At 32.7% G+C, this 26,857-nt stretch overlaps 1 long non-coding RNA gene and 2 pseudogenes across 1 annotated transcript; all 3 read left to right on the forward strand.

The window, feature by feature from the left end:
• The first annotated feature begins 8,617 nt into the window (after window positions 1–8,617).
• On the forward strand, window positions 8,618–10,607 carry LOC18587212 (5-OH-xanthotoxin synthase-like; annotated as a pseudogene).
• Window positions 10,608–14,631: 4,024 nt separating this feature from the next.
• Window positions 14,632–16,605, forward strand: LOC18587213 (cytochrome P450 83B1-like; annotated as a pseudogene).
• A 9,006-nt stretch (window positions 16,606–25,611) lies between these two features.
• LOC108663724 (uncharacterized) lies at window positions 25,612–26,609 on the forward strand. The gene is made up of 2 exons (XR_001929736.2): window positions 25,612–26,096; window positions 26,216–26,609. It is a non-coding gene; the product is annotated as an uncharacterized LOC108663724 (long non-coding RNA).
• The last annotated feature ends 248 nt before the right edge of the window (window positions 26,610–26,857 follow it).

Genomic DNA, 26,857 nt, shown 5'->3' on the forward strand with positions numbered 1-26,857 from the left:
TTCAAACATTCTTGTCGGCTTTTGTCTCTCCACTTTGTCCTGTTGAAAAATAAGGCATGTCTTGGTATAATCCATCACATCCTCCTATATATAGGGCCAACAATAATCTTGTTTTAGTAATACCACAATGTGCTGCCAACCTAGATGTCCTACCCATAGAGTGTCATGACATTCCCGCATCAATTTCTGTCTCAACTTTCTAACTTTTGGGACAAATATCCATGGACCTTCTGTTAGTAAGAGTCCATTTTCAACTAAAAAATACTTGGACTTTCTGCTTTATGCTAATTTCATGATGGTAAGGGCTTAGGGATCTCGTTTCAAATTCTTTTCAATAAAGTTACGGATGTCTGTAGTTATTCTACTTGTTATGATTAGAGCTATCACTTTGAGAGCTATGAATTCAACCTTTCTACTAAGGGCATATGTCGCTTGATTAGCCTTTCTGAACTTATGTTACAAGTAGAAATCAAACTCGACTAAGAACTCTTACTATCTTGCTTGTTTAACTGTGAGTTTCAGTTGAGTGTGGAAGTGACTGATTGTTGTATTGTTTGTCTTAACCATGAATTAGGACCCTAGTAAGCAGTGTCTCGATGCCCATAAGTAATGAATTATAGCTAAGAGCTTTTTTTCTTGCACCATGTGTCTATTCTTAGCTTCATTTAGCTTTTGACATTCAAATGCGACTAGATGTCCTTCTTGCAGTTGTCGTAATGTGCAGGTCCAGGAATCCGACCAACAGAAGCGAGTGAAAACTTTAAAAACTAGGAGTCGCCACCAATCTTTTTTCTAGGAGTGATTGGCCACCTATTGATTCGATTCTAATCGACGAAGTCTTAAATTAATTTTAAGCCGGTCGAAAGAATTTTAAATTGGTCTACATTTTTCTAGATCTAGGTTCGGGAGCACGGTTACGTCAAGGGAAGGATTAGCACCCACGGGATGCCCGTTCCATGAACAGTACCATTTTTTAGATTATCCAATGGGGCTTTAATCTTTAAATTTATTATATTTCCTTAGCTATTATTCACTTATTTTATCTCCTATTTTATTAAATTGTTTTATTTGATTTTAGAATGAAATGCAAATGTGAGGCATGATGAAATGTATGGTGTGAGATTTAAAATGTCGAACGAATAACCTTTTATCGAGGACGTTTTTCTAAATCTGCCTATCATACTGGTGGGATCCGAAAGTATTCTCTCACCTAGGGAATTATCCGAGAAATTCGCTTTCGTAAATTCGACGAATAAATCCCATCATCGGAGTTATCGTACGTTTTTCTTCAAAAGCTATATTTTCGTGAATATGAACTTATTACGAGCAAAAGTCTTTTATTAAAGATATTTTTCGAGCCCTCCCATCACACTGGTGGGATCCGGGGACATCATTTCACCTAGGGAGCTTTCTGAGAGAAACTCACATTCGCAAGATCCTCGAAAAATCCCATCATCAGGACTCAATTCGTGATAAAAAATACCTATATGCCATGGTATGCATGATGCAATAGAAATATATGTTATGGTTGTGAAATTAATTATTTCTTATTATTATTTTTATTTTTTGAACAAATTAAATATAACATCTATTTTTATATATTTTAATTTTTAATTTTTTAATTTATTATTTTTTAACTAATTTTTATGTAGCAAAATTTTTATTTATTTAAAATAAAAATCTCAAAATCGAGGCCTTCCCATCATACTGGTAGAGCCTTAATTCAGATTTAGAACCTAGAGAAAATTAGCCTAAGATTGCGACTCCTCGCTTCCTGACCAATCATCACATCATTGATATGATTTTGTATTCTTTCCATGGTTAATAGTATGGTACCTTAAGGTTCAATTAATATACTATTAAAACTATTAATATTTGTCCTAAAACAAAGGATTTATTGTGGTAAGTAAAAAATAATTAAACTTTTTATTACCTTCTACTATTAACATTATTGTTTCACATTTTTCTTTCCATTTAATTCCTCCAACATATTATTAAAAGCATTTCAAATATCATGCTCAAACTATTTAAATTTACTAAATATAAAGCTTAATAAAAAAAGAAGTGAGGTAGCCCACATGACAACCAATCAATCACAAATCTAAAAAAGAATAAGGCTTTTTACCTGATCGGGCTTGGTTAGCCCCGACTACTGTCGGACCTGGCCCGCCTCGGAGTGGGACCGTTCAGAGCTTGGTGTGACCGCTCCCAAACAACATAGACGGTGTCGTTTGGCGATGGAAGGGAATCCTTGGCACAACGACGTCGTCTTACAACCCTTTAAACACGTTTAAGGTTTCCTTCTCTCTCATTTCCCCATTTTCCCCTCTTGTTTCTCTCTCTAGATGTCTTGTGTTTCTCCCTTCTCTCCCTAAATCTTTCTTCTTCTCGACATCGACGGTTTGGGAATTTCTCTTCTCTCTCTGTTGTCGTCGGTTACCCACGGGTTGGTCTCTCTCTTTCCTTCCTTCCACCGGCGGCTCAAATAGGACCAAAAAAGCCTTCACTCTCACTCTTAACCCAGCACCGCTTCTCTCTCATAACCCGGTGCCATTCCAGTTTCTCCCTACTCGAACTAACTGACGGCACAACTAAGCTTTCCCTTTGGCGTCGATCGGCTCTCTCTCTCTCTCTCTCCTTATCCTACGGTAGCACAAAACCCCCTAAATTGCCCTCTTCTAATCGGTGGCAACAAAATCCCAAGCCCTAACACTCCCTGACTGGCAGCACCCAAACCCAAACCTTGTCCTATAAAAGGTAGCACTACCCCAAGACTTTCTCATTGACCGGTTATCTAAACCCTCTCATCTCTTTCACAAACCGGCGGCCCAAAAGCTCTCTCTCACCGTCGATCAGCTACTCCTCAAAATGACACAATCAATTGCTTTATTTTATTATGATTTTTTTTATTTTTTTGGTATTTTTTTTATTGTGGATTGTGGAATTTGGCTGCTAAAAAGCTTAGGGTATTTTTGATTTGCAGGTTGCTAGGGGTTTTTTAAGGTTGTTTCATTGCCGATTTCCCCTCTTTAGCGTGTTGTGCTACAGTGGGGTTTTTATACCCGTTCTTCAAGCTTGGTTTTTGGCTTCTGCAGGGGCTTTGTTCCGCTACCCTGCCAGTACTCTTTTTTTTTTCTTTTCTTTTTTTTTTACTATTTCGTTTCTAATTATTTAATTAATTAATTGTTAAATTTTTTGTTTGTCTAAGCAAAATTATAATGTCTACAACAGTAATACCCTTCCAAAAGCAAAGTCTGACTCATCTGTCCATACTTCAAAAGGTTTTTCAATAGCTAGGAGTGTTAGGACAAGGTCTGTCATCATTATTTCCTTCAAGTCTACGAAAGTTTCTTGGAATTGAGGTGTTTAATCCCACTTTTGTCCTTTTTAAGCAGTTTTGTAAGTACTGCCATTCGTTTTGAATACGCTTCCACAAATCTTCAATAATAGGTTGGCTAGCCCTAAGAATTAATGAAGTTTAGTTGTATTCTTAGGAGTTGCCCACTCTTTGATGGCCTTCACCTTTTACATATCCATTCGGATATGACCTAAGGAATGCATTGAACCCATTCACGTTAGCTCTTCCTCGACTTTATCAACTAAGGTTTGGAGTCGAGGTGTTTCCATGTTAACAATACATATTGTATTAAGAGTTGCTTGATGTGGGCAGTCAGCTACTCGATGAAGTTCATTGCATAGAAAACAAGACACTAGGGCTTGAGGTTTAAAGGTTAATGGTTTAGTTGTTCTTAGTTGGGATGTGTCCTTAACGGGTGGTCTCTTTTCTCTTCCCCATTTGAGGGTTTGCTAACTCTTAGAAATTTCAACCCACTGTTGAAGCCCGAGCTATTGTTTCTTGATGGATGGTCCTTCCTTTTATTTGAGTTATCACTATAATTTGTAAGACGTTCTACAGCTAGCATTAGTAAAGTCACGTCCTGTAACTTTTTTCGTTATAACTTTATCCTCACCTACGGTTTCAAACCCTCTAGAAAATAGAACAACTTATCTTTCTCAGTCATGTCCTTAATATCTAACATTATGGTAAAGAAGTTCCTCACAAGTTCTCGTACTAACCCAGTTTATGTCAACTTTCGTAGCTTTTTTCAAGTCATATATTCTACATTCTTAAGGAAAAACTAATTCTTCAGTTCTCATTTAAGGTCTGCCTAAGTATTGATGTTGCACTTGCCTTCAACAAATTTGAAACACCACCATAACTTCGCATCCCTAGTAAAATATATTGTGGCCATAACCACCTTTTCTTCCTCCAACTTTATGTGCACAACTTGAAAGTACTATTCAATATCAAAAAAGAAGTTTTCCAACTCTTTTGCATCTTTGACCGTTTCGTATTGTTTACGTTCTAGAACTTTAGCCTTTTTCCTTGATTTCCTAAGTTTGCACTAATATTACCTGCAGCAATAATCAAGAGATTTACTTGACCTTTTAATTCTCCAAACTCACTTTAGAAAGTACTTAACACATACATAGTCTCATCACTTAAGGTATTCATCATATGGGACAGTTCCCGTTAGACTGTCTCAATTTTATCTATTTCCTCACGTGGGATCATCTGAGCTTTTATTACGACCACCGCAACCTTTAATTCATCAATTCTCTAATAGGCCTTTGGTGCATTTCTCGTGGTCATCATATTTGCTTTTTCACTTAGCATGTCTCGTCCATGCTCTGATATCAACTGTCACGAACTACACTCGTTTGCTTAAGTGTGCAATAGTTTATGCAGTGTTTAGATGAACTTTTCCACACATGTCAGCTAATAACTTGATTATATCTAAACAAACATCAATAATAGCCACAAATTAGTTTAAAGAAATGCAACATCGAAATCATAGAGTATAACGAATTCAATATATGCAACCACTAGAGCCATGTAATGAAAATGTTTTATTAATATAGAGATGAGTATAAAAGGACCAAGATGCTCCATCGTCAGGTTATATGGGCAGTTTTAGATGGTTAGCTACAAACAAATCTTTACCGATGAGACAACCTAACAATCCTCCAACTACTCACCTCTTGCAAAAAGTTAACGATATTTTACAAATATGTCATCAACAACCGTTATAAGGCGTGAGATAAAAACATTCCTTCCTTAAAAGAGATTTTTCTTAAAAACTTAACAAGCATTTCTAAATATGCTAGCAAGTACTATTATAATATTTAAAAGAGAGACATCTCTCTTGAGGCTACAAAAGATTTAGTCTCGTATACAATTATACCTTGTCATGGCCCCATACTATGTTGGCTCATGACATCAAGTGTGAATTACGGAAGAGTGCAAATGCACCGTACAAAAATGAGTGCGGGCTGCTACAGGGGCACAAATGGCCACAGCCCAACACCCTTAAGGGTAGCCATAAAGCTAGCCTTTTGTTCTCTCTGTGGAGAGGGAGGATTCGACAGAAACCCTAAGAGAGTGAAAAAAAAAGTTGAAGGTAAGAACATAGAAGAAAAAACCCTAGAAACTAAATCCTTAGTTTATCAAGCTGCCAAAAACCTTAGCCCCTTCCAAGAACAAAAACTCTAAAGCCACAATATCAAAAGATAGCTAGAAAAACTAAAAAAATGTAGAGAGAGTGTGAAATTAAAAATATAGTTCAAACCATAGACATACCAATTAAAAATATAGTTCAAACCATAGACATACCAATTAAAAGATAAACATAAAAAAAAAGGAACAAAAAAAACCCAAAAGCTGAGAAGGATCGGTTGAGGGTTTGGAGGATTTGCATGGCCGTGTCGCCAAAGGGAGAGATAGGTAAGGTTTTGGTGGTAGTGATGGTGAACGACGTCGTAAGAGTAAGAGGATTAGGCTGTCATCGTCTTGGGAAAGAGTTTAGAAAATGAGAGCCACATGGTGGAGTGAAACAATAAGGGAAAACAAACAAAGGTTCTGAAAAAAATATGTTATATTTGGGTTTGCTAAATATAAGGTGTCCAAAACACCATCGTTTGACGAAAGTGGGATCACAAAGAAGAAAGAGCCATGGAGTGCCTAAATGGCATTGCTTCAGGGAGGCTCTAAGCAGCAATGATGCCGTTTAGCCCAAAAAAGAAGTTTTGAATCTAGACTTTTGAAGTTGGCCCACCCAAAGAGAGAAAGTAGCAGCCCAATTTTTTTGATTGAGTTGAGCCCACACCATTGACAAGATCCGGTTGAACTTGGGCTTTGAGAGTCCAAAGGGTATGATTTTCTTTGGGCTTTTCTATTCGGCTTGTTTTTGTGTTGGATTACTTGCATTTAGTCTATATGGGCCATTTCTTTTATATGTTTAGTTCTTTTATGTGATTGCATTTTTATATACATTATTTTAATATTGTTTCCTAAATTTATTTTTAGAAAAATATTTACATGAGGAAAATGATAAAATTAATATTAGTGTTGTCAAACAATATTAATTAAACAAGATAAATATATAGATTAGTAAAATAAAAGAAATATATGTGTAGGAACATACTCCTTTCTCTAAATTTGGGTGTGTAATATATATATATATATATATAAAATAGAATATAATGACTTTAAAGTTAGTGACTGATAGTTAAAAAATTGATGATAAAAATATATATATTATTCGAATAACCGATGATGGAATATTTACCCGAGACGTGAGAAGTTACAATTTCGGATAAATTTTCTTAAGTGAGGGATTTTATTTAAACTCCACCAGTATGATAGGAAGGTTTTAATTTTAAGTCTCAATATTTTAATTCAAATAAAATGTTATTTAAAAAAAAGAGATTAATAAAATCAAAAAAATAATAACAATACTAAATATATGACATAAATGACGATTGATATCAAAATTTAATACATGTCAGCATTACATCATTTATATATCCTTGCATCCATTTAAATATATTTTGTATGAGAGTTGTGGTCCTAATAATGGGACTTTTTGAGAAAATTGCAAAGGCGAGTTCCCTCAAAAAATTTCCTAATTGAAAGGATACCTACGGGTTCCATCAATATGATGAGATGGTTTAAAGAATGTTCTTAAAAAAAGGTCTTTACTCGTACTAGGATTTGCATTCATGAAAATATCATTTTTATCCACAAATGATTACCCCAATGATGAGATTTGTTTGATAAGCTTGTGATCGAAGGTAAGTTTTCTCGAATAATTTCCTAAGTGAGAGAATATCCTCGAGTTCCACCGGTGTGGTGGGTGGATTCAGGAAATATTCTCAATAAGAGGTTTTCATTTGATATTTATTGAGATTTATATCATACATTCCATAATTGTATCATGTGCACGTCACACAACCTCTCTTTAAGTTTATATAGTATAAGTTTATATAAACAAATGTATATATATTTATAATTAATAATTTCAAAAGTTATAATTTATGTAACGTTAACACAAAATAGAAAGTAAGTATATTTAAATTAAAAGCATATATATAATAGTAGCTATATTATTTATAAATTAACACAATATATAAAAAATATATATTAAAAGACATAACAAGTTGATCAATAGTCATACTTTCATGAATTAATTTAATTAACTCTATAGGTTTGTCCTTAATTACATGCAATTAAAAAAAAAATAAGTTACAAAACTATTTTAATCTCCCAGCCACTTTTTAGGTATATATATTATTATAAGTTTACATGAACAAAGATATATATACATATATAAATATCTATTATAACTAATAATTTTATAATTTATACCATTTGTAAAATACAAAATAGAAAGTAAATATATTTATATTAAAGTATATATCTAATAATAATTATATTCCTTATAATATAATATGCTATTCATATTGTTTTAAACATAACTAATAATCTAATAGTTTTTTAATTTAAACACATTAATGACATCACATTAATAATTTGATTAACAATCATATATCATTAATATATTTATAAATTTCTATCAAAATGAATTGTTCGTAAAGTTGGTAAAAACATGGAGTTTTTTTCATCTTTACACAAGTTCAAATTCAAACACCAATAAAATTTTATATATTTAATTTAATTATCTATTATGTATATTATATAAAGAACAATAAAATATTATATAAATAGGTGTAGGGTTCAGGATCAGGGCCGGTACCTGCCTAAACCAAGATATCAATGTAATTGGGTTCGATTAGCTTGTACCTAAGGGGTGGTGACTGAATCCTATTCGAATCTAATACAGAGAGTAAAACTAGAACCCAAACCCATCTTAAACCCAATTATACGGGTAGTAAAATTTGACTATCTTTGTTTAATTATTACAAAAAAGAAAATAGTTGAATGAAGAAATTAAAGCCCCAAGCACGTCCTTTTACTTGATTAGAATTATTAGTACGTGTAAAAGTCTTGAATTTCACAAGCAATGATCTCTATGAGATATGAGATTTCTGACTTTAGTTTGGTACGTGTATATGACAAGCACAACTTGGTTAGCTATAAGTCTTTAGTTTGGTACATGTCATCAATCTGCTTATTGATTCCTAAAACGTTTCCTTCTAAAAAGTAGTGTAAAATGTTTGGACCTAAATTTGGGCAAAGTCTATATAAAGGGGACTCCTTCCTCTGGATTTTCACAAGTTTGAGTGAATTACTAGATCAGGAATTCACAAATTTACAATGGGATTGTTGGTTTTCTTTGTTATTCTAGCTCTCCCTATCTCGATCCTCTTCTCTCTCAGAAAACATAGAAACAATCCTCCTGGCCCCCTTGGTCTTCCCTTGATAGGTAACTTACTCCAGCTTACTAGTTCGCCAGCCCCTCATATTTATCTTTGGAAGCTTTCTCAAAAATATGGTCCTCTAATGTCTTTGTAACTTGGTCTAAGACCAACTCTGCTTGTTTCTTCAGCAAAAATGGCCGAAGCCATCTTGAAAACTCATGACCTTGATTTTTGTAGTAGGCCTCGTTTCCTTGGCCAGCACAAGTTGTCTTACAATGCCTTAGATTTGGCCTTTTCACCTTATACTTTTTATTGGAGAGAGATTAGGAAAATTTGCATCGTTTATCTCTTTAATCATAATAGAGTGCTACCTTATCATCCGATTCGAGAAAGTGAAATTGCTCGCATGATTGAAAAAAATCCAAATCTTCTTATGATTTGAAACCAATCAACTTGAGTGAGTTGTTGATGTATGTTACTAGTACAATAACTTGTAGGATAGCCTTCGGCAAGAGGCATGATGATGAAGGTAGTGAAAGAAGTAGATTCCATGAGTTGCTTAATGAAACTCAAGCCATGTTTGGGAGCTTTTTTGTTGCTGACTGTCTCCCTTTCATGGGTTGGGTTGATAGACTTTCAGGATTACTCGATCGTCTTGAAAAAAATTTCAAAGACTTCAATTTATTCTATCAAGAACTTATTGATAAACATCTTGACCCCTATAGGTCAAAATCAGAGCACGAAAATATTATTGATGTTTTACTCCAAATTTGGAAGGATCACGTATTTGAAGTTGATCTCACTTTTGATCACATAAAAGCTGTGCTAATGGTTCGATCTTCACTCAAACATTTACTTTGGTTTTTCGGAAATAACTATTATTTGCAATATATGATCTTTTAAAAAATGATTATTTTCATCATTGATTTAAAATTTTCATATTTACCTATTCAAAATTTTTTTAAATTGTTTCAAATCCATCCTTCCGCAGTCAAGTATTAAAATCTTTATACAATTTGACACATTAGTCTCATGTGTATGTCCACATGGCTAAATCCATCAACAATTCAAATACACGTGGCACTTATGTGTCAAATTCCGTGAAGAATCTAATGGCCATTGACTAATGGAAGGATGGATTGATTTGAAATAATTTAAAAAGGTAGCACATATTTAATGTGAAAGATTTAGGTCAAGGATAAAAATTAAACATTCTTAAAAAATATGGAGTTGTAGATAAAATTTACTTGATTATTTATTGTATTTATTTGTTCTAACTTCACTCTAAGAATACAACCTTATGCAATTTTTTCCTATTTATGCAAAATATCTTTGTTGGTGGAACTGACACTAGTGCTGCAACAGTGATTTGGGCCATGACCTTCCTAATGAAGAATCCTAGGTCTATGAAGAAAGTTCAAGAGGAAATCAGAATTTGATTGGAAAAAATAATTTTGTAAATGAAGATGATATTCAAGGTTTGCCGTATCTTAAAGCTGTGATAAAAGAAACATTTAGATTACAACCAACAGTTCTGTTATTATTGCCACGAGAAACAATTAGGAAGTGTGATATTGGCGTGATGTTGGCGAGTATGAAATACCTGCCAAAACACTAGTTTTTGTCAATGTATGGGCTGTAGGAAGAGATCCTAAAGCTTGGAAAAACCCTGGAGAGTTTTATCCTGATAGATTCATTGGCAGTTCTATTGATTACAAAGGACTAGACTTTGAGCTCATACTCTTTGGTGTTGGTAGAAGAGCTGTCCTGGAATATATATGGGAATTGCAACTGTAGAGTTTGCTCTTGCTAATCTTCTTTACAAATTTGATTGGGAAATGCCGGTTGGGATGAACAAGGATGACTTAGACTTTGATGTGATACCTGGTGTTACTATGCACAAAAAAAATGCTGTTTGCCTTGTGGCTAGGAAGATTAATGTTTGATTTGATGCATGTAGGGTTAACTTATTTGGTTGCTTGCTATGGTTTGGAGTGTATCAATTACATATTGTGTATTGAGTGTATTTCAAGGTCAATGTCCATGTGTTAGTAATAAATCTTAAGCAAAACAGATTTCATTTTCTTAAAAGAATATGATTTCCCCACCCACCATCTCAACTTGAATGTCAAATATTCTAAATGGCAAAACGTTTTATGCAATGGGTATTTTGTTAAATAGTAATGAACCTTTTTTTTTTAAAATAATTTATGTGACATAATTCGAAATGAAAGGATATATTTTCACATAATTAGTAATAATCTTAAAAGTTGTTAGTAAATTGTAATAAGGATGTACGAAATTAGCAAGCGGAAATTATATGAGATGGATAATGTGTTGTGCTATATTAGAACATGTCATGAATAAAATTTTGAAAATATGTACGAAAGAAATTGAATTGGCTCCATGCTACTTTTGAATTTTGTGAATCAAGCAAGAGAGGATTAATGAAAACAAAGCATGAAATTATTTGGATCATATATATATATATATATATATATATATATATATTGAAGTTGTTGAGATTAAAAATTCTTCAAATTGAAGTTCACTTACAATAAATATTACAATAAATTGTAATAAATATTTACATTATTTTTTTTCTTTTAGGACACAAAGTCACATGGCCTGAATTGGTAGGAAAGAATGGAGAAGTAGCTAAATCAACAATTGAAAAGGACAATCCTGAAGTCACTGTCAGGATATTAACACCAGGAACAGGAGGATTCACAGATTTTTGACAAATTCCTACAGTTGGTAATCAATGTCCCTACAGTTGGTTAGGAGGACAATCAATCTTATTTGAAGAATTCCCCTTGTTGGCAAGGAGATGTTGCCTGCACATGACTTCCTTGCATTGTATCTGGTTCAATTAGCAAATAATGTGGGAATGAAAATAATATATATATATATATATATATATATATATATATATGAAAAAATATGCATAATTTATTAGATTAATGTATTAGAAAAAGAGAAATTTTAAAAAGACATACTTATAAAAGAAATATGATAAAATAATAAATTTAAAAAATAAAATTTGTTATTTGAGTTGATCTAATGGAACTTTGTTTGGGAATGCAAAGAGTCACATTTCCGAGTCTACTTTCCTAGGTGAGGAATTTAATTAGGATTTCACTAATGTGTTGAAATAATCCTAATTTTATATTCGAACACTCCATTAACTCAAATAATTAATTTAAATTTTATCTTTTATATATATATATATGCATGTATATATGATAAACTAATTAATAGAAAATTAAAAATAATATGGCAGTTAAAAATTAATTATAAATAAAAAATTTTATTTGAATTACTCCAAAGATGAGATTTTTTTTGGAAGGTTTGCAGAGATGAGCTTGCTCGAAAAATTTTCTAGTTGAAGAGAAATTCTCAGACTTAACCATAGAGTTAGGATGGTTTAAGAAATTTTCTCCAAAATGAAGATTTCATTAACTCATTAATAAAAAATAATAACAAAAATAATTCAATCAAAAACGGAACCAAAAAAATAAAATATATAAAACCCAAAACTGAAAATCATCATGTTCAACTATTACTAAAACCCGACCACGGAGCCTCTTCAAAGGGAAAAGCGTGTTTTCTCAAATGCTGTCAAGGTGAGGGAGATTTCACCCCAACCAAAGCATTGGAAGGGTCCAAGATGGGTCTCCAACATCTAACCATAAATAACTATTAATTTTACTATATATATATATATAATATAATATAATATAAGTTAGTCAGGTCCGATTCAAAATACTGACAAGTAACTAATTTACTGTCAAGTTGACCTCGACTAGCTGAATGAGCCAAGTTTGATATATATAAATAAAAGTTATTCAAGTCCGATTCAAAATATTCACAAGTAACTAGTTTACTGTCAAGTTGAACTCGAGTGGCTGAATGAGCCGAGTTTGAGTATTTAAAACTTACTAAAGAGAGCTTTTTATTTATTTTTTAAATGTAATCGTATAGTCTTTTATATATGATATTTATTGTCAACCCTAAATTACAAACTTGTTTAAGTTCAATGTGATATTTTTCTTTTATTTGATACCCAAATGATTTCATATGTAAGAACAATATGGAAGAGATTTAGATGCAATTTAATTTATCTGTTTTTCAACATAAACCCAAGTGATCTCTCAATAAGATTTTAAGTATCATAAACATGAAACATCTTTTCGATGAGAAAAGGAACCAATTTACATTAAAAATTGAAATTCTTATAGACAAGTTTTGTCTTAATTTGATACACAAAAGTCATAGCCTACAGTTACCCAGTTGTTTGTTTTGCACTTCCTCAATTGCATAAAATTGACTTAGTACGAAAATTTTGTCAGAGATATTTAAAATATGTTTTTTTTTTCTTTTGAAAAGCAATTTATTAAGCCGAATAAACCAGCAATGCCATTGCAAGTCAATTACTTGATTAGCATGGACTTCCTATGGCATAAAACATCTGGCTTAAGAGATCACAACCTGATCTTATTGAGCGGCGTTTGTTTAATAATTTAAACTAAAGACAAGTGATAAATTTCTTGATGATTTTCGTCTTTGACCATCTTTGTTTAATTATTACGCAAAAAACAAAAATCATTGCATGAAGAAATTAAAGCCCCACGCACGTTCTTTTAGTTAATTTCTGACCCATAGAAGAAGAAAAAAAAAAACACTAATAGCACCCACCATAATCATTAATTTTTGTGCTTTTTTTCCTCTAATTTTTAAAAGTCTTGCTCATATTTCATGTAATATGAACTCCTGCTCTGAGCAATTAGTATTGTGCATGTCTTTAAGCCTCACAGATTAGTTGTTACTAGGTGATGAAGAAGCTAAACTGACTTTAAGCAATCATCAATTTGGGGATGTTGAACCCTAACAGTCAACTAATTCCTTGCTAATAAATTGTTGTAATTTTGAGGAAAAGAGGTATATGGCTACTGAATGTAGCTTCTGTTTTGGGTATGAGTAAACAGGATCCACATAGGGTGTAGAAAACACATAACTTCTTCATTTACATTCATTGATTTATACACACACTTTCAAACATATTAAGATGAGATCATGGGTGGACGGTGTTGACTCTTAGTTTTTAATTTTTTATTATTATATGTATAAAATTTAAGATATATAATTTTACCACCTTTAATCAAATCAAGTAATCTGTCTTGGAATAGTAATAAGCTATCTAACTTATTGTTTAAAACCATTAATTGGCCTAACTTTGATCTTTCTTAAATCCAAATTTTAGAAATTTTGTATTATAATTTAATTTTATTTAAAAAATGATTAATTTTTGTTTCAAATTGAATTATTAATTTAATCTATAATTTTATATAATTACTCTTTAACCACATTTCTTATAAAATTCTGAGTCCATCACTGCTGAGAGATTACACTTGTTCAAAGTAGTAATACAAGTATTATGATAGATTAGACAATAGACATGCAAGGCAACATGTAGAGACGTTTGCTTCTGTGGAACCATGAAGCAAATGGATGTTGAACAGGTCAGTAGTCACGTGGCAGTCTACCAAAATAGTACGTGCAAGCATTAGGGTCAGCATGAATAAACGAGAAATGGACATATACACATGATGTATATTGAAACTCCAGCTCACTCTATTTCATCCTTTATCTAGAGAATTCTGATTTTCTTATGTCCTTTATCGAAACCACTGATATCATTTTACCATTTTTGGCAAAAATTGAAATTAGCAATGTAAAGATAGCGATACGAACAAAGCATATGCTTACGTAGGGTTGGCATGGTAGACTATCTAATATCATGCATGAATCTGCTCATTGATTCCTAGTAAACTTTAAAACGTTTCCTTCTCCAAAATAATGTCAAATGTATGGACCTGAGTTTGGGCTAACTCTATATAAAGGGGACTCCTTCCTCTGGATCTTCACAAGTTTGAGTGAATTACTAGATTAAAAATTAACAAATTTACAATGGGATTGTTGCTTTTCTTTGTTATTCTAGCTCTCCCTATCTTGATCCTCTTCTTTCTAAGAAAACATAGACACAAGCCTCCAGGCCCCCTTGGTCTTCCCTTCATCGGTAACTTACTCCAGCTTACTAGTTCACCAGCCCCTCATATTTATCTTTGGAAGCTTTCTCAAAAATATGGTCCTTTAATGCGTTTGCAACTTGGTCTAAGACCAACTCTAGTTTTTTCTTCAGCAAAAATGGTGAAAGCCATCTTGCAAACTCATGACCTTGATTTTTGTAGCAGACCTCGTTTCCTTGGCCAGCACAAGTTGTCTTACAATGCTTTAGATTTGGCTTTTTCACCTTATAATTCTTATTGGAGAGAGATTAGAAAAATTTGCATCGTTCATCTCTTTAATCGTAATAGAGTGCTACTTTATCATCCGATTCGTGAAGATGAAATTTCTCATATGATCGAAAAAATATCCAAATCATCTGATGATTTGAAACCAATCAATTTGAGTCAGTTGTTGATGTATGTTACTAGTACAATAACTTGTAGAATAGCCTTCAGCAAGAGGTATGACGATGAAGGGAATGAAAGAAGTAGATTCTGTGGGTTGCTTAATGAAACTCAAGCCATGTTGGGGAGCTTTTTCGTTTCTGATTTTCTCCCTTTCATGAGTTGGGTTGATAGGCTATCAGGATTACTTGATCGTCTTGAAAAAAATTTCAAAGATTTTGATAGATTCTATCAAGAACTCATTAATGAACATCTTGATCCCAATAGGTCAAAACCTAAGCAAGAGGACATTATTGATGTTTTACTACAAATTCGGAAGGATCGTGCATTTCAAGTTGATCTCACTTTTGATCACATAAAAGCTGTGCTAATGGTTCAATCTTCACTCAAACTTTTACTTTTGTTTTTGAGAAGTAACTATTATCTGCAATGTATGATCGTTTAAAGAATGATTCATTTCACCATTGATTTAAAATTTTCATGTTTATCAATTCGTAATGTTTTTAAATTGTTTCCAATCCATCAGTCAACTGCTGAAATCTTTGTGCGACTTGACACATCAGTCTCGTGTATGTCCACGAGGTTAACTCCATCAACAATTCAAATACACATGGCACTTATGTGTTAAATTTTGTGAAGAATCTAACGATTATTGATTAAGGGAATGATGATTGATTTGAAATAATTTAAAAAGGTTGCAAATAATTAATGTGAAAATTTTAGGTCAATGATGAAAATTAAACATTCTTAAAAGATTTAGGGTTGTAGATAAAATTTTCTTGATTATTTATTATTATCTTTTATTTTCTAACTTCAGACTAAGAGTATAACCTTATGCAATTTTTTTCCTTTCATGCAGAATATGTTTGTTGGGGGAACTGACACTAGTGCCGTAATGGTGATTTGGGCCATGACCTTCCTATTGAAGAATCCTAGGTCTATGAAGAAAGTTCAAGAAGAAGTCAGAAATTTGATCGGAAACAATGGTTTTGTAAATGCAGATGATATTCAAGGTTTACCATATCTTAAAGCCGTGATAAAAGAAACATTTAGATTGCAACCAGCAGCTCCGTTATTATTGTCACGGGAAACAATTAGGAAGTGTGATATTGGGGGGCATGAAATACCTGCGAAAACACTAGTTATTGTCAATGCTTGTGCTATAGGAAGAGATCCTGAAGCTTGGGAAAACCCTAAAGAGTTCTATCCTGCGAGATTCATTGGCAGTTCTATTGATTACAAAGGACTAGATTTTGAGCTCATACCGTTTGGTGCTGGCAGAAGGGGCTGTCCTGGAATACATATGGGAATTGCAACTGTGGAGATTGCTCTTGCTAATCTTCTTTACTAATTTGATTGGGAAATGCCGGTTGGGATGAACAAGGATGACTTGGACTTTGATGTGATACCTGGTGTTGTTATGCATAAAAAGAATGCTCTTTGCCTTGTAGCTATGAAGATTAATATTTGATTTGATGGAAGTGAGATGAACTTATTTGGCTGCTTGCCATGGTTTGGAGTGTATCAATTACTTATTGTATTTTGAGTGTATTTCAAGGTCAATCCATCTGTGTTAGTAATAAATCTTAAGCAAAAAAGATTTCATTTTTCTTAAAAGAATATAACTTCCTCACCATTTCAACTCAAATGTTAAATATTCCAAATGTCAAAACGTTTTATGAATGGGCTATTTTGTTTACCAGTATTGATTTGTTTTTTTAAAAATATGGTTTATGTGACATATATAATTTGAATGGAAAGGATATGATATTTATATCTCCAAACTTTTTTTCCTTCTTTCCTTACTCATTTTCAATCTTAAAAATTGTTAGTACAAAGTAATAAAGATGTAAGATATTGGCAAAAGGAAATTAGATAGCAAGGATAATGTTATGTGCTATAGAACATGTCATGAATAAAATTTTGAAAATATGTACAAGAAAAAACTTAAATTGGCTCTATGCTACTTTTGAATTTTGTGTATCAAGCTAGAGAGGAATAAGGAAAAGAAAGTATGAAATTATTTGGATTATATTGAAGTTGTTGTGGTTGAGAAGTCTTCAAATTCAAGATCACTAACAATAAGTATTTTAATTCGGACAAAATTATCATATTAATTGTGGGGTCATAAAAATAATTAAAGCTCTTGCCTTATATTATAAGTTGGCTGTAATTTTTCTCTTACAAGGAAACGTAGGAGTCACTTACCATGAACGAGTGTCTTACTCTTTTTGAATAACTAGGCAAAAATAGTAGTAAATAAGAGAGCAAATTATTGTATGTAAACATAACAAAAGCAAACATGCCTAAATCCACTTGGCCACCTCACCCACCTTGCGCCACTGATTTTTGCACAGATCTTGCTTGTTGCTCTCATGGTATATTCTATCTTTCTCCTATTCTGTTTTCCATATTGTTTGTTGCTTGTCTAAATTATTGTTTCTTTCTCCTATTCAAACTTTCTCCTAGGATTTAAATTATTGCTTGTTGCATAGATTTTGAACCTTCAAGTTTCCTTTTTCTTTTATATTTATTATTACAAATAACAACATTGAATTATGTTAGTGTTTCTCTTTTCTTATTTCGTTTTGGATTTTATATATTTTATTTTCCTTGTTCCTTTTGTTTATTAAATTATTATTATTATTATTTTTTGTCAATGTGTGAATGAAATCTTCATCTTGGAGAAATTTTTCCAGACTATCTCAACTCTTTGGTGAAGTTTAAGAATTTCTTTTCACTTTGGAAATTTCTTGAGATATCTCGTTTCTATTAGCTTCCCTAAAAAGATCCCATCATCAGAATAATTCAAATGACATTTTTCGTTTATAATTAATTTCTAACTACCATATTGATTTTTAATTTTCTGTTAATTAGTTAACCATGTGTGTGTGTGTATATATATATATATATATAACACATATTATTTTTAATGATAAATAATATAATATAATAAATGATAACTAAGGGAGTAAGAACATAATTAGATTTAAGATCGATAAGTAAGGCTAAAATAGGATACAAAGTGATTAATTGGTATTGTTCTTTGAGCAGGCGTCAGAGGGTGCTAATCTTTCCTCATGTATAACCATACTTTCGAATGCAAAAGGACTGACACCTCAGGGACAAAGAATCGATTATAAAGGGATAGAATGCAGAAGGCAAAAATACAAAGAAGAAAGAATCGATTCTATATGGATAAGATAAGGTTCTTGAAGCACTAAAAGCAAGATTCAGAAACTTGGTGACCAAGAAAGAGATGGTACAACTAGATAAGATTGGAGTGCCAAAAATCAAGCTTAAATTCAAATATTGGCTCTAGACCACAATTAAGAACCAACAACTTAATATGTGACAATCGACTTTATGAACAATCGACAACTCAAGAGTAAAGAATCGATTCTTCATATGTGACAAAATTGTGCAAGCTGGTTGGAATGTGTGAGAAGTGATTTAAATCACTTTAACAAGCAAGAAATCATAGAGGCTATAAATACCTTCCTTAAGAACATTAAAGTATGGAACTTGAACAAATTTGAATCATCTTTGAAGAAGAAAAGAGCAAAAAAACAAGAGAAAGAACTGTGAGTAGAAAAATCCTATTTTAGAGCAAGAGCAAAACTTGAAGATCACATTTTTATCCTTTAGCTAATAGTTTCTAAGCTTAAACCTTCCTTGATCATTCATATCGTTTAAGAAAGCTCTAATCTTTTTAATCCTAAACTTCCTTATCAACCTTGTTACAGGTTTTGAATTAGAAATTCTTTAGAATCCAATGTTGTATTGGTTATCCCTCTAAGCAAAAGGTAGAGGAGTTTTGCCTGATCCTTTAAAAGGTTATATCTTGTGTAAAGGTTATGCTTGAATGTAAAATAGGCAAAGTCTTAGTAGAGGTTACACTTGGTCTTGCAAAAGGCATGTTGTGAAAGTTGCACCTGATTTTGTTAAAAGGCATGTTGTAAATGTTACACTTGATCTTATTGAAAAGGTAAGGTGATAATGGATTCAAACTCCTTATGCTATCAAAGGAGGGGACGTAGGCATTGGAAGACCGAATCTCTATAAACGTCCTGTTTAGTACTCTTTGTTTCTCTGTTTTTTACTTATTTGTTCATACTCTGTTTTGTTGTTCTATTTTATCAAATATTTGCTTCATCTTCAAAGCATTTCGAAAAAGGGAGAATTTTCATTTTCACAACCAATTCACCCCTTTCTTGATAGTTTTATTTTAAGCTTATCTTTCTAACAAAATTATTCAAATCTAGCTTGTCTTTGTACCATAAATGGAGCATAATTGATTGGTCCTTATAATCCCAAAAGGGGAATTGAAATGCCATCCATGTGCCTTCCATACCACTTGTTTCCTTGTGAGGCTTCGTAGTTTCAAGATTCATGCTTGTTTTTTTCATAAGCCATTCACTCTTGCAAAACTTGCTAATAGGAACATTGGTAGAAAGGTATGGTGCTCGAAATTTACTCTTTACACACTCAAAGTTGCTTTTAAACCATACATGCAATAGCTACGCACATATGATCAAATGCCCTTTTCCATTCTGTCGATAGTAGCTTAGCTATTTAAAAATCTCTACTAAAATTGTCAATGATGGATTGATTTTGTTTTTGACTTGCTCAAAGAAATTCACTACTACTATCTTGATATGTCCCAAAACCTTTAGAAATGTAACCATCCCATAGATTGCTAACGCCATAATACTAACTTCATTCGCTAGGTATATTACGATGAAATTATGAAGAAATTCCCATGGAATACAAGTGCTTTTTGTTGTTTAACATTCATGTCAACTTCTTGCGCATTGATCCCTATAATTTTTGCAATCTTTTTTCGATAACCTATTTTTTGTTTCCTTACGTAACTCTTGTTTGCACTTGGAAGGTGTATGTAGAGTAAGGTCAAATAGTCTTCAATGGTTAGTGTCATATCCACTTCATTGAAGACAAAACATCTATATGAAAGATCCCAAAATTGAACAATACCTCTAATCATGTAGTCAATATGCCCATACTTCCCTTGAAACTCTTATTGTTTGGATGTTCCCTAATGATCCCACATTCTACTAAAGATTAATATGAACTTGTTTTGGAATGCTAGAAACATAACCTTCTTTCAAACAATCACCTTCTATATTTTGAATTTGCTCTAATTGAGTCTTTTCATCCAAAACTTCCATACATGGAACAAGGGTAGATGCAAAACAAAGTAAATGCTCCACGGACGTAACCGAGGTCTTTTTTTCCATACTCTGTTATGTAACAAATACCTCAATGTTAAAATGAAGTTGATGCATGATTCATTAAATAAACATCCATATAGAAAATAAATCTTTTACATAAAAAATACCCTTTTATGTGTACTTAGTTTTGGGTACTTCCCTAAATGATGAGTTTGGTAAGGCTCTACCTGAGTTGTGCTCCAAACCAAAAAGGTATTCAATTTCATGCAATGCAATAGTCTCCAAGTGAAAACTGCTTGGGGTAACACTTACAGACCATTGTTCTTCTGTTTCATAATGGAATCTCCCATCAATTGGTTGGAAAGCATGAGCTAGGGTTCCACCAGGGCTTTTGAAAGGGGCTCTATCATTATGATCACAACATTTGAAGATAATAGTAATATCGGCATCTCTATTGTAAAGCCCGACCTTATAAAATACTCGTCATGACATACATGTAATGGATAGCATGTTTGCATGCTAGGAGAGTCCCAAGAAATTTACAAAAGTAGGTTTTGTACCTAGAGATACAATAAAGTTGATTTAAGCCTCGAACTAGATAAAATAGAGAATTTGAGATGAAATTAAGGATATTAAAGTCTCAGAATGGTTTAATATGGTGATTAGGAGTTCGAGGATCAATTTGGAGTCAAACCAGAATTTTCGCTATCTAGGGGCAAAATGGTCATTTGTCACCTGAGGACAAAATGGAAATTTTTAGAAAAGATTTTTTTGCCCCATTTGACTTATTAGAGTATGATTTGAGTATTGGAGTATGATTTGAGGTTAAGAAGTGAAAAAAATTGTAATTCCAGTATTTTTCAAAGCATAGGGGTAAAATGGTAATTTTACCACTCTAGTGGCAAAATTGTAATTTTACACCACCATGACATTTGTCAAGCTTCATAATTTTACCTATTATTATTTTATGCTATGGATAAATATTAGAGCATTTGTGGTGGTGAGAAAAGGCTTAAAAATTAAGTTAAAACAAGTGGACCAATAAAAAGGTGACATGTGTCAAAAATTAAATATTTTTATATTGCCATTTAAAAACCAGCCAACACTCTTCCACTCAGCATTTCAAGGCCGACCAGCACCTGCAAAAAAGAGAAGAAAAGAAAAGAAAAACCCTAGGGAGGAAAAACTAAGGAAAATTGTTGAATTTTCAAGAAAATTGGTGACTAAAGGTAAGATTTTTAATATTAAGCTTGAAATTAATCTTACCCATGCATTCTTTTCCATTTTCTATGAATTAAATTCAAGTTTTCATGAGGGAAAATATGCTGGCCAGATTTAGAGAGAGAAAGGTGGTGATGAATTTAGTTGAATTTCAAAGTAATTTAGTGTTTTTAGGTGTTTAGTAACATTTAGTATGAAAATTAAGCAAGAAATCCACATGCCCATTATAGAACCTATCTTGGCTGAATTTTATGGGTGAGGATTGATGATGAATTTCGTTGTTTTTCATGCCATTTAGATGTATTTGGTGCTTAGGAATATCGAATATCGAAAATGGGTACCGAAAAATTTTACTCCCGTTAGTTGACAATTTGCACCATAATGAGGGATATTTTGGTAATTGCACTTAGAATAGACTTTTAGTGAAGTGTGTGGAATTTTGGGGAGTACTGGAAGTACAATAAATTAATTGGAATCGAATTGGACGTTTAGACCGATTAAATAGTGTATAGTGCGCGATAGGCTGAACACCTCCCATTTCATTGCATGCATTCATATAGAACATAGAATAGTTTTGTGACAATTTAGCATAAGTATATTAAATTTCCTATTGCACATTATGTATTGGTGGTGAGCCCTCGGATAAGGGCAAAGGTATTACACCCGAGGATCAAAAATAGGACTGTTGTAAAATTCCCGTCAAAGTGAGTAACCAATGTTCATCTTATCTATCTAAAGTATTTTTACAATTGTTTTTATGATTTTAAGAATATTGAACCTAAATGAATTTTATGTTCTATGACTAGTAATTGATTTAAGGAATAAGGTTTATGAATTATTTTACAATTCAATAATGTTTTTGAAAATGAGAGTATGAGGAGACCAACCTTTGATGTTGCCTATATATTTAAGTTTATGTACAAATATTTGGAATTGATGATTTATGAACTGATATGTGATGACATATGTGGTTGGGTTTTTGAGTGGTGAAATATATAAACTGTTGTTTTCCTTTGACAGGTTGGGTAGTATTATGTTAGCCACGTTATGTTGTCAAAATTTTATTGATTGGTGGGTTATTTAATTAGCCACTGCAGTAGGCGGGTTTCCGTGGACCAATCTATTATAGGGGCATGGTAAACCCTGTTATATTTACCTTAGTATGAGAGGTGCGAAGGATATCTCCTAAGGTACGATAGAGTTCACTTCACATTGAACCACCACTTGAGGATGAACTCTGCCAACGCCAAGGGATGGCTAAATTATGTTTTTATGAGTAGTTGTTAACTTAATAACCTTGGCGGACCCGGTTGATTGCCTCGGCCAAGGTATCACCGAGTATGATTTTTGGCACGAGCCAAGTTTTTGAGAAAATTATAAGTCGAGATGTGTATTATAATGAAATGTGTTGTTTTATATATATGATTTGAAACAAGTACAAAATGTTGTGGATTATGGTATGATGAAATGTTAACTGTCTCCATTTACTCGGTTTTAGATGTTAATGATGGACTTTGTTTACTCACTGAGTTTATGAAAACTCACCCTTTCTTTTTAACTATTTTAGGTTCAGGATAGTCTGTAGGCAGTCGATTTCATCAAGGATCTCTTTTGGACTTACTTCCTTGGAAATCGTAGGTCTACATTCTAGAACACTTTTGGTTATCTCGGGGTCCATATGCCACTGTAGGATAATTTTGAATACCTGGTTTACTGTATCACTATGTGTATGAATTTATTTGGTTCTCACGCTACAAAAATTATTTATGCATAGTTCTATAAAAATTGTTTTATAAGAAAATGGAATATATTATCGAATATTTTTATTAAGTCTAATTAGCCAATTTTTCACTCCAAACGGATGATTTAGATTACAAAAATTTATTTTTAATCGAAAATGGACATCTTTCTACCATACGTTGTATTTTTATTAGGTTTCAAAAATTTTAGGTAAAAATGACCAAAATACCCCGTGTGGCGAAAGTTTTATTTTGATTGTTTTCGATCTAAAATAGTTTATATTCTTTTAAAACTCGATATTTAGTAACTATTGCTCACAAGGGAAGTGGAAAACTGATGCAAGAGCCTTGCGAGGTTTCGGTTGACATACCGGGTAATGAATGTTTACCGAGACTTCGCGGCGGTTGTCACGGGCTCGAAGGGAGTGCCGGATAGTGACATCTATAGTTGTCAATCCTTGAAAATCTAATGTGTGTATTTGCAACCCATTTTTGGAAAGCTCCTACAACAGGGCTTATGGCATCGACACGAGTCATTGCAAGTGTCGTTGGAAGTGTCGTTACGTGCAGATCCAGGGACCCGTTCGCCTCTATGTGTAAGTCTGGAATTGCCACCAATCTTTTTTGTTAAGTGTGATTGGCCACCTATTACACCTATTCTCTTTGACGAGGTCTTAATTAATTTTAAATCCGCCTAGAGAATAAAACCTGATTTGCATTTTTTATGTTTAGGTTTGGGAGTACAGTTATGCGCGGAAAAGGATTAGCACACTCTTTATGCTCGTTCAATGAATAGTACCAAATAATCAATTGGTATCATATTTTGACCTTAATCTTTAATTTTATTCCTGTACATAAATTTCCTTAATCCTTATTCATTTTGTAATTTGTCTTTTTTAGTTTTAAATGATTATGAATGATAATCTCTTTATTGAGGAAATTTCTCGAGTCCTCCCATCTTTTTGGTAAAATTCAAAAATATCTTCTCACCTAGAGATTTTTCAAAAAAATTTATCTTTTTTTAAATTTTCCAAAAAAATAAATTCTCATCATCAGGATTATTGTTTGAACTTTATTTTAAGTATGAGAATATGCATGATGAGTATGTTATGCAAGGATGATGAATGTTATGAAATTCAATTTATTCAATACGAACTATGATCTTTTGTTAATGGTATTCCCAAGGTCCTCCCACCCTTTTGCTAAAACATAGGAATGCACTTTCACCAAGAGAATTTCTTGGGGAACTTATCTTTACAAGTTTTATGAGGAAATCTCATCATCAGACAATTGCTCATATTTTAATGCGCGTATGTCAATGAAATGCAAACTCATAATTAATTATTATAATTGACAACCTTTTATTGAAGCCTTTTCTAGGATCGTCCCCTGGTTCTAGTAAAATCCTGAAATGTCCTCTCACCTAAAGAATTCTTCCAGAAGACTTATCTTTATAAACTTCTCGAAGAAATCTCATCATCAAGGTTGACAATTGCGTACAAAATAAGCATCGTATGGTATGATACACATTACAATTAATTAAATATGAATCAAAGTCTTTTATTGAAAATATTTTCCAGATCCTTCCATCTTTCTAGTAAAATTCGAGAATGAATCCTTACCTAGCGAATCTCCCAGGTAAGTTTATCCTTACAAACTTTCCAATAAGGTCTCATTACTGGAGACATCGTTCGTTTCAAAACAATAATATATCATGATGTAAATTTCAATTTATTAAATACAGACAACGACCTCTTGTTGAAAGCGTAGCCTAGATCCTCCCATCTTTCTAATAAAATCCGAAATCCCTGTCTCACTTGGAGAGTTTCTCGAGAGATTTATCTTTACAAGCCTCCCAAGAGCGTCTCATCATCAGATTCATCATTTGTTGCACAATAATATTTACCCAAAATTACATGAACAATAATGATATGAAGTGATTAGAACCTTAAAATCATTTCATGTCACTTTATATATACTAAACTAAGTTTAAAAAAACAAAATATTTCTATACACATATTTTTAAAACTTTGCTAAACTATTTTTTTATATATTTCTTATTCTATTTTTTATACATATATTTCCTACGATGCATATTTACGGACATGCATATTTTCTCATAAACTAATGTATTTTTATTATTTTTTACCAAAATATATTTATTTTTACATTACATAATTAAAATCACTTGTAAAATAAATTGAAATGACATAAAAGTAATCATACAAAACACAACAAGAAATGAAATTGTCCAAAAAACCTAACCGTGTTTGGGCTCAGCTTAAGCCCACGTTTTCTGGACTTGGTGAAGGTCAACACGGGCTAGGTCTGGCCTGTTTCAGCCCTCTCCTCCTCTTTCCTTCTTCCAAAAATGAAATGCACCTCTGCTGAAAATCAAACCTCTGACCACCCAGCTAAGGGCTTGACCTTCTTCCACCACACCTTTGCTTTTCTTTAATATTTTTTTTTTCAAATTTTGATATCCTAAACGGTGCCATGGAAATCCCAGAAACCTGCCACCACCTTTACCACCAAGCGGAAACGCCAACACCAGGAAGATCCTTGTCAGCTGACTTGGATCTCTTCTCCACTATACCTCGGCTAGAAACCCAAAGATGAACCCTTAACTCGAACCTAAACCACCCGAACTTTCGAAACTATCCTTGGTTCTTTCCCTCAAAACCTCAAGAACCAAACGATTAATGGTCCCTTTCAACCTCCCACCATTCTTTCCATTTTTTTGCTATATTTTTTGTGTTGCTAACGGCTGCTAGTTCCAGGGCCCTTTTTTCTTGGGGTTTTCTCTTAAGGTTTCTGCCATTTTTTCTTTTGAAAATTACTTAGTTCTTTTTTTTTAAAATTTTGTTTTGTTTATTTTCAATTGTTTCATTATTGTTTTCATAATTTTGGTTATATTTGGTTTATACAGGAAGATTAGTTGGGAATTGGAAGTGGTGGTTAGAGTCTAGGTCTTTAGACTCTAGGAGATCATCGAAATCATCATCATTGCCATGGGTTTTGTTCTTCCTCTGATACTTGGAGGTGCTGCAGAAAACCAAATGGGTTGGCATTTTGTCTTTTGAGTTTACTAAGCCTGCCTGAAACAACAGAGGATGCAGAATGAGAAGAATGAAGAAAATGAAATTGCATTGTATGCCATGATTAAGCTATAGCTTCTTAATTGCTTTCGTGGACTCTGCTCATACGCTGTCCCTACTTATAGCCAACTTACAATGCCAAAAGAAAAGAATCCAAGATTATGAACAGAATAGTTCAATAGCTAGGTCTTGTATTGTGCCTAAACAATCAGTCTTTGTTTGCAATATGAGTTCACTGGCTAGCTTAAACAATGTGAATTTATTGTGGAAGGAAAAAAGCCAAGCACATGATAATATTATTTGAATATTCAAAGGTATTTTGAAAGAAAAATCACCATAACTTCATACATCAAGTTACCATGACAAATAAACAAATTAAAAGATTGGCATTTAGTCTAGTATTTCATTTTCAAGAAATAAGATATTTTTCACATTCCCTAATTTGACTTTGATTTTGAAATGAAATTGCATTG

This window comes from Theobroma cacao, chromosome 10 (assembly GCF_053813885.1).
Source record: "Theobroma cacao isolate CCN51 chromosome 10, ASM5381388v1, whole genome shotgun sequence".
NCBI lineage: Eukaryota > Viridiplantae > Streptophyta > Magnoliopsida > Malvales > Malvaceae > Theobroma > Theobroma cacao.